Source organism: Erpetoichthys calabaricus, chromosome 3, assembly GCF_900747795.2.
Source record: "Erpetoichthys calabaricus chromosome 3, fErpCal1.3, whole genome shotgun sequence".
In the NCBI taxonomy this organism is placed as follows: Eukaryota; Metazoa; Chordata; class Cladistia; order Polypteriformes; family Polypteridae; genus Erpetoichthys; species Erpetoichthys calabaricus.
Window position 1 is genome coordinate 251,743,686 of NC_041396.2, and position 8,512 is coordinate 251,752,197.

An 8,512-nucleotide genomic window follows, 5' to 3' on the forward strand; every position below is an offset into this window, starting at 1 on the left:
TTAGATAAGATTAGATCAATTTTATTAATCCCATGGAGACATTGAGTTTTGTCATGGAGTGGATGGGACACACCATGACATGTTCCAGTATGGACATTTGCAATATGGTAACGTCTAGTGGCCAGTTGCAAGCACGTGATGCCTAGGTTTCAGTGGCACTTAGAAGGACCTTCTTAACACTTTAAAAAAGAGAGAATCCTTCATTCATAGAGGAACAGCCTCTACACTGCTGCACATTAGCTAGGATCTAAGTCACCCTCATCCTATGCAGCACTAATGAACCACTAAAAACAACATTAAGCTTAGGCACCCTAAGAAAAATGCATCAAGCCAAAAGTGCATTAAAGGCTTTTAACACATCAGTGGATGCAGTAGACATAATATAATGCCATATTAAGAGAAAACAATCAACTGCTATAAACTATGTTGATCTTAACTCAGCGGCAGATTGGAGCATCACAAAGGCAAACAACACAAGTATGTACAGTATGCGCAATATAATCACATTCAAACATCCTACCATAACGTCCTGCCACAGCTGTATTTTGTCAACCTTAATGTGCCATTTTTTCACTTTAATATCAGATTGGGAGGCAGAGATCCTTCCAGTCGTCTCTGTAATTAGTAACGAGAAAAAGCATTTTGCACAAAATTTGCAAAACACGAGGTGTTTCTTTCTAATCACTTTCACACACGCGCAATTAAGGGATAGTCAACTGGCTCAATTGCACATGACAGCACAAAAAATGGGGATCAGGAACATGGTATTAATATTCTTCTCTCCTTTGCATCTACAGGAAAATGCCAGAATAAAAAGCCTGTACCTCATTTAACTCTCCGATCTCCACCAGCACCCGCACGATGAAGACAATTTCCTTCTGACTCCATGGAATTACCTCATTTCTGGTTCCGTCCTAATGACTTCAGTTCCATGCACTGTTTCTGATGTCATCTCCGGTCTTCCCTAATCATCATCACATCTGTTCTTTCAATTTCCTCCTGTCATTGATTTTTTTCCTATAAAACCTCCGCGACACTATGTTTTATTGTCAAGTGTAAGGCACTCCCATCAACTAATATATTGGAATATATCACACAGTTCTGTGATAAATTCGGGAAAATTAGACCATTACTAAAAGAACACATGGACAAGGATCAGTTAGTGCAAGCCCATAATTATAAAAGAAACTCCACCCTCTGGGAATTCCTCCCGGGGAATCAAGTAATGGTGCTCATACCCATTTTGTACTTGAAATTGGTTGCCCACTGGCAAGGCCCATATGAGATTAAGGAGAGAAAAGGCCTCATTGACTATCTGGTCAGACAACCAAATCGTTGTCTGAGGGGGCATATCTACCACATTAACTTCTTGAAACCACAGAGGGAGAGGGAGGCAGATCTCCTCCCTGACCAACCCCACTCCTTTTCTCAGACAAAAACAGCCCTAAATTGACTGCCCAACAGAGACAGGAGCTGGAATCAGCCATTCTGTCTGTCCCCAAAGTGGTTAGTGAGCTACCTGGCCAGATTCACTGGTTAAGCATGACATTGTTACAAAACCAGGGGTCGTTGTCAGGAAACGCCACTACCGCCTCCCGAAGGCAAAACAGAATGAACTAGATTTGGTGATCAAACGAATACTGGACCTTGGCGTAATTGAAAAAAGCCACAGCCCCCTAGTCCAGTCCAATCGTCTTGGTCCTTAAACCTGACGGGAGTTGAAGATTTTGTAACAATTTCTGACTTCTCAATCAGATTTCTAAGTTTGATGCATAGCCTATGCCCCGAGTAGACGAACTCCTTGAGAGGCTACGAAATGCACAATACATAAATACTCTTGACATGACGAAGGGATACTGGAAAATTCCCTTAAAGGAATCTGCAAAAGAAAAAAACATCTTTAGCACCCCTAGTGGACACTGGCACTAGATGGTTCTCCCATTTGGATTGCATGGAGCACCAGCAACCGTCCAGCATTTGGTAGACAGAGTGTTAAAGCACCACAGTTCATTTAGTGCCGCCTACTTAGACCTCTTATATCATTGAAAGATGCTGAGAAATTAGTTCACGTGTTTGTTTTCAGTCGACTAGATTACTGTAACGCAATCCTCTCAGGAATACCCAAAAAAGACATAAATCGTTTGCAACTAGTGCAGAATGCAGCTGCTAGAATCCTAACCAGGAAAAGAATATTCGAGCACATTTCTCCAGTTTTGATGTCACTACACTGGTTACCTGTGTCATTCAGGATTGACTTTAAAATTCTGCTTATGGTTTATAAAGCCTTAAATGATCTCGCCCCATCTTATATATCAGAATGTCTGACATCTTATATTCCAAATCGTAACCTCAGATCCTCAAATGAGTGACTCCTTAGAATTCCAAGAGCAAAACTTAAAAGAAGTGGTGAGGCGGCTTTCTGCTTGTGCCACCACCATCTACTCAAAGCACCGTGATGTTCCATCAGTGATGGATTAAAAGCCAGAAGTCTGCATGACCATCATCATCAAGTCCTTCCGTGAGAACCCTAATAACAAAGAGGACTATTTCATTTATGTTAGGTAGAATGCCCAGAGGGGACTGGGCGGTCTCGTGGCCTGGAACCCCTGCAGATTTTATTTTTTTCTCCAGCCGTCTGGAGTTTTTTTTTGTTTTTTCTGTCCCCCCTGGCCATCGGACCTTACTCTTTTTCTATATTAACTATCCATCCATCCATCCAGTTTCCAACCCGCTGAATCCAGACACGGGGTCACGGGGGTCTGCTGGAGCCAATCCCAGCCAACACAGGGCACAAGCCAGGAACCAATCCCGGGCAGGGTGTATGTTAACTATCCATCCATCCATCCATTTTCCAACCCGCTGAATCCGAACACAGGGTGACGGGGGTCTGCTGGAGCCAATCCCAGCCAACACAGGGCACAAGGCAGGAAACAATCCCGGGCAGGGTGCCAACCCACTGCAGGACACACACAAACACACCCACACACCAAGCACACACTAGGGCCAATTTAGAATCGCCAATCCACCTAACCAGCATGTCTTTGGACTGTGGGAGGAAACCGGAGCGCCCGGAGGAAACCCACGCAGACACGGGGAGAACATGCAAACTCCACGCAGGGAGGACCCGGGAAGCGAACCCGGGTCCCCAGGTCTCCCAACTGCGAGGCAGCAGTGCTACCCACTGCGCCACCGTGCCGCGTATGTTAACTAATGTTGTCTTATTTTAATTTCTTATTTTGTCTTTTATTTTTCTTTTCTTCATTATGTAAAGCACTTTGAGCTACTTTTTTGTATGAAAATTCATCCATCCATCCATTTTCCAACCCGCTGAATCCAAACACAGGGTCACGGGGGTCTGCTGGAGCCAATCCCAGCCAACACAGGGCACAAGGCAGGAACCAATCCCAGGCAGGGTGCCAACCCACCGCAGGACTTGTATGAAAATGTGCTATATAAATAAATGTTGTTGTTGTTGTTGTTGTTACTTAGATGACATCATCATCTATTCCAACACATGGGAAGAACACATGTTGCAGGTCTACACAGTTTTGGTGATGCTAGCTTGTGCCGGTCTACGTATCAATCCAAAGAAATGCTTCTTCGGGTTGAACAAAGCCAGATGCTTGAGCTACCTAGTGGGCAGGGGAATCATTAGACCACAGTGTTCCAAAGTTGATGTCATTCTGAACTGGCCCTTACTGATCACCAAGCAGCAGATACAAGCCTTCCTGGGTTTAGTGAGCTATTACCACTGGTTTGTACCTCTTTTCTTGGAGAGAGCTACGCCCTTGACCAGTTGTACAAAGAAGAGGGCTCCTTTTCATGTGGTATGGGATAAAGAGGCTGAGCTCGCATTTTGTGACCTAAAAGAGACCCTTACGTCAGTACCTATATTAAAGACTCCTGATTTTAATGCTCCTTTTATTCTCCAGACTGATGCTTCGGACACAGGTCTTGGTGTCGTGCTGAGCCAAAGTATCAATGGTGCTGAACACCCCATGATGTACCTGAGCCAGAAACTGCTAGACCGGGAGATCAGGTATGCAGCGGTGAAACAGGAGGCCCTGGTGATAAAATGGGCCGTGACCCAGCTGAGGTACTATCTATTGGGATCGGAGTTCACCTTAGTTATGGATCATGCAGCTGTCCAGTGGATGGCCATACACAGGGAATCGAACCCTTGTGTCACTAGGTGGTTTTTGAACCTGCAGCCTTATCGGTTCAAGGTCATTTATTATCATGGTACTCTCCAAGCCAACGCCGATGTCCTTTCCCGTGTTTTCACCCTCTTGGTTCAGGATGCCCGACCTGATGGGTCTAGGCATTCATGTCATGCACTCACAATTTGGGGACAGTCAACGCGCTTGATCTTGCATGACAGCATGAGAAATGGAGATCGGGAACACAGTGTTAATACTCTTCACTCTTTTGTATCTACAGGAAAATTCCAGAATAAAAAGCCCGTACTTCATTTAACGCTCCGATCTCCACCAGCACCCACACCATGAAGACAATTTCATTCCAACTCCGTGGAATGACCTCAGTTCCAGTCCTGTCCTAATGACTTCAGTTCCGTCCACTGTTTCTGATGTCATCTCTGGCCCTCCCCAATCATCATCACATCCGTTCTTTCAATTCCCTCCTTTCATTGATTTTTCCTTATAAAAGCTCCGTGACACCATGTTTTGTTGTCAAATGTGTACGATTTTTTTATTTAATTTTGACCTAGTTGCCAATGACTGTATCCTGTGGCCAGTATACGGTGAGGCTCCCCAACTCTTAATCTGTGTCATTTGTTTCATTTATCACATCACGTACAGCAGCATGGCAACATTTATTCTTGTACAGAGCCTGAAATGGGAGAAAAGGCTGAAGAGTAGTTATACCAGCGAGTATTTTGGAGGTAGTGGTGGTTACCACTGACCCTCTGGAAGGGTTCTTGTTTGGATCATCTGATGGAGTCAGAGAAGATGAGCACAGATAGTGTTAACCTCTAACTCAGTATCAGTAGTATAACGCTGAACCTGTTGCAAAAATGTACAAGAAAGCAGTGTGCAAACCAGATGTAAGTGCATGGAGCCACACTGAAAGAACAGTGGAACATCACGTCAGCATTGAAGGGCAACCAAGGAAGAAGTAGGCAGTTTCTGCTGTGGAATAGTCATTGGGAATGATATTCCTTGCTTTTCACTCCCAAAAACTCGAAAAGGCCTATAAAACCTCATTTAAGTGTGATTTGCATTTTGCAATTGCAACATCTCATACACAATTAATTTTAGCTGAAACTTCACAAAAAGAATATGATATGATACCATGCTATTTCGCTCATCACTTTCTATGACTGAAACACCAGCGGTTTGATTTCAATGAGTCTGGGCTGACCTGCCAGGGCTGCTACCATTATGATCCTCACAAGGTAAAGCAGTTTCAGAAAATGAGATGAGATGGTTTGATTTCGGCCATGTTGTAATATCTGTAAAGAATTTTTTTTTTAAATGGGCTGCATTAATGATTTTAGATGTATGACAAGCTCCCACCTACAACACTGAGGTATGACCAGGACTAATTTACCAATATGGGAAGGTATCATAAACATACTTATTAGAAAAGTGCATGTCAATCAAAAATTCTAATTGAATTAACAAGTGCATATATGATTGTTCTTGCATTAAACATGGCAATTAGGTGGATTGGCGATTCTAAATTGGCCCTAGTGTGTGCTTGGTGTGTGGGTGTGTTTGTGTGTGTCCTGCGGTGGGTTGGCACCCTGCCTGGGATTGGTTCCTGCCTTGTGCCCAGTGTTGGCTGGGATTGGCTCCAGCAGACCCCCGTGACCCTGTGTTCGGATTCAACGGGTTGGACAATGGATGGATGGATGGATGGAAGGTAATGAAGGCAGAAAACAGGATCTAAGATTATAATATATTGCACACACATTCTTGGGACACACCTTCAGGGCCTGTCAACTTGCAATTCCAACCCCCGAGTGCCTTCTACAGCCTCTTGGTTCATTCCCTCTGTAGATCTGGAGAATCAAGGGCCAATGATGCGTGACCTCACTTCTGTTTTTTGGACACCTAAACCTGCCACTTCCTCTGGTCTGATGAAACCAAAATTGAACTGTTTGGCCACAATTCTAAGAGTCACATCGGGAGGAAACCAGGCAACACTCATCACCTACAAAATACTATTCCAATGGTGAATCATCATGTTGGCAGCATCATGCGGTGGGGTTGTTTTTCAGTGGCAGGGACTGGTAGACTAGTTGGGGTTAAGGGAATGCTGAAACAGAGCAAAGTACAGAGATATTCTTAATGAAAACCTGCTCTGGGGTGCTCTGGACTTCAGACTGTGCAAATGGTTCACCTTCCAACATGACAAAAACCCTAAGCAAAAAGCAGACAACACATGAGTGGCTTAGGGACAACTCCACAAATGTCCTCAAGTGGCCCAGCCAGAATCAAGACTTGAGACAAGTCAATCATCTCTGAAGGGACCTGAAAATAGCTGTCCAGTGATGGTCTCCATCCAACCTGACAGAACTTGAGAAGATATGTAGAGAAGAATGACAGAAAATTTTTAAATCCGGGTGTGTAAAGCTTGTTGCCTTGTACCCATGAAGACACCAGGCTGGAATCACTGCCAAAGGTGGTTCAACAAAGTACTGACTAAAGAGTCTAAATACTCATATCAATGTGATATTTCCATTTTTCATTTTTAATGAATTAACAAAAACTTCTGTAATCCTGTTTTTGCCTTGTCATTCTACAGTAGATGGTGTTGCTTGATGTGGGGAAAAATGAATTGAAACGATTTTAGCACAAGCCTGAAAGCCATGGATCACTAAAGAGGTTAAAGCATTACTATTGCAAAAGCAACATGCACATCAAGAAAATAAGTTAGAAGATAAGTGAATTTTACAGCAAAGGATTAACAGGTTAATTAAACAAAATAAATGATGTATGGGGAAAAAATCAAGAGGTGGTTCAATGATAACAATCCAAAGCAGGTCTGGAAGGGACTAAAAACAATTACAGGACTGGGCCCTAAAAAGAATGTGGATTTTCCAGCTGACAAAGACCACAAGCTTTTAGCAGATGAACTGAATAACTTTTATGACAGATTTGAAACAAGTGATTTCAGCACGGGCGGCACGGTGGCGCAGTGGTAGTGCTGCTGCCTCGCAGTTAGGAGACCCGGGTTCGCTTCCTGGGTCCTCCCTGCGTGGAGTTTGCATGTTCTCCCCGTGTCTGCGTGGGTTTCCTCCAGGCGCTCCGGTTTCCTCCCACAGTCCAAAGACATGCAGGTTAGGTGGATTGGCAATTCTAAATTGGCCCTAGTGTGTGCTTGGTGTGTGGGTGTGTTTGTGTGTGTCCTGCGGTGGGTTGGCACCCTGCCCGGGATTGTTTCCTGCCTTGTGCCCTGTGTTGGCTGGGATTGGCTCCAGCAGACCCCCGTGACCCTGTGTTCGGATTCAGCGGGTTAGGAAATGGATGGATGGATGGATGATTTCAGCACCCAAAATACAGAAATAAAGGAGATGCTTTATAAAAACACCAGGTATTCTGCTGTGATTGGGTTCAGTTTAACTGAAGTGGAAAAAGGCTTGCGGCAGGCCAAAACAAATAGTGCAGTGGGACCAGACGGCATATCAGGTCGGCTCTTAAAGTCTTGCTCTAAGCAGCTCTCTCCAGTTTTTCATTTGTGTTTTAACTGGTCTCTGACCAGTTGTATTGTACCTAATCTGTGGAAACAATCAATCATTACCCCTGTATCTAAGGTTTCTAGGCCAAGCTGTTTAAATGATTATAGACCAGTGGCACTTACATCTATTCCAATGAAATGCTTTGAACACTTGGTGAAAAACATTTTAATGACAGAAACAAAGTCTTTTCAAGACAACAATCAATTTGCTTATTGTGCAAACAGAAGTGTGGAAGATGCTCTGCTTGTTATCTTACATCAAATCTATACCTTTCTTGATCAGCCTGGTTCATATGTCAGAGCACTATTTTTGGATTTTTCTTCAGCGTTCAATACTATACAGCCTCATATACTGATTGGGAAATTAAACAGTATGAATGTAAACCCATTTATCACACTATGGATTCAGAGCTTTCTTTTAAATCGTTCACAGACAGTTAAAGTTCAGGACACTTTTTCAATAGCCATTCATTCAAACACAGGAAGGCCACAGGGGTGTGTCTTATCACCATTACTGTTTACTCTGTACACAAGTGACCTGAGACAGAACAATGACCACTGCTCCATTATTAAGTATGCGGATGACACCATGATCATAGGATACATATCTGGGGAGGATGAAAGCCACTATCTAAATCAAGTGGACTGTATGGTAAACTGGTGCAATAAAAACTCTCTCACTCTGAATGTAAAAAAGACCAAAGAAATGATATTTGATTTTAAGAGACAGAAATCTGTATGTTCACCTATTGTAGTTCTGGGAGAGGAGGTAGAAATAGTGAATGAATATAAATACTTAGGAACTTAC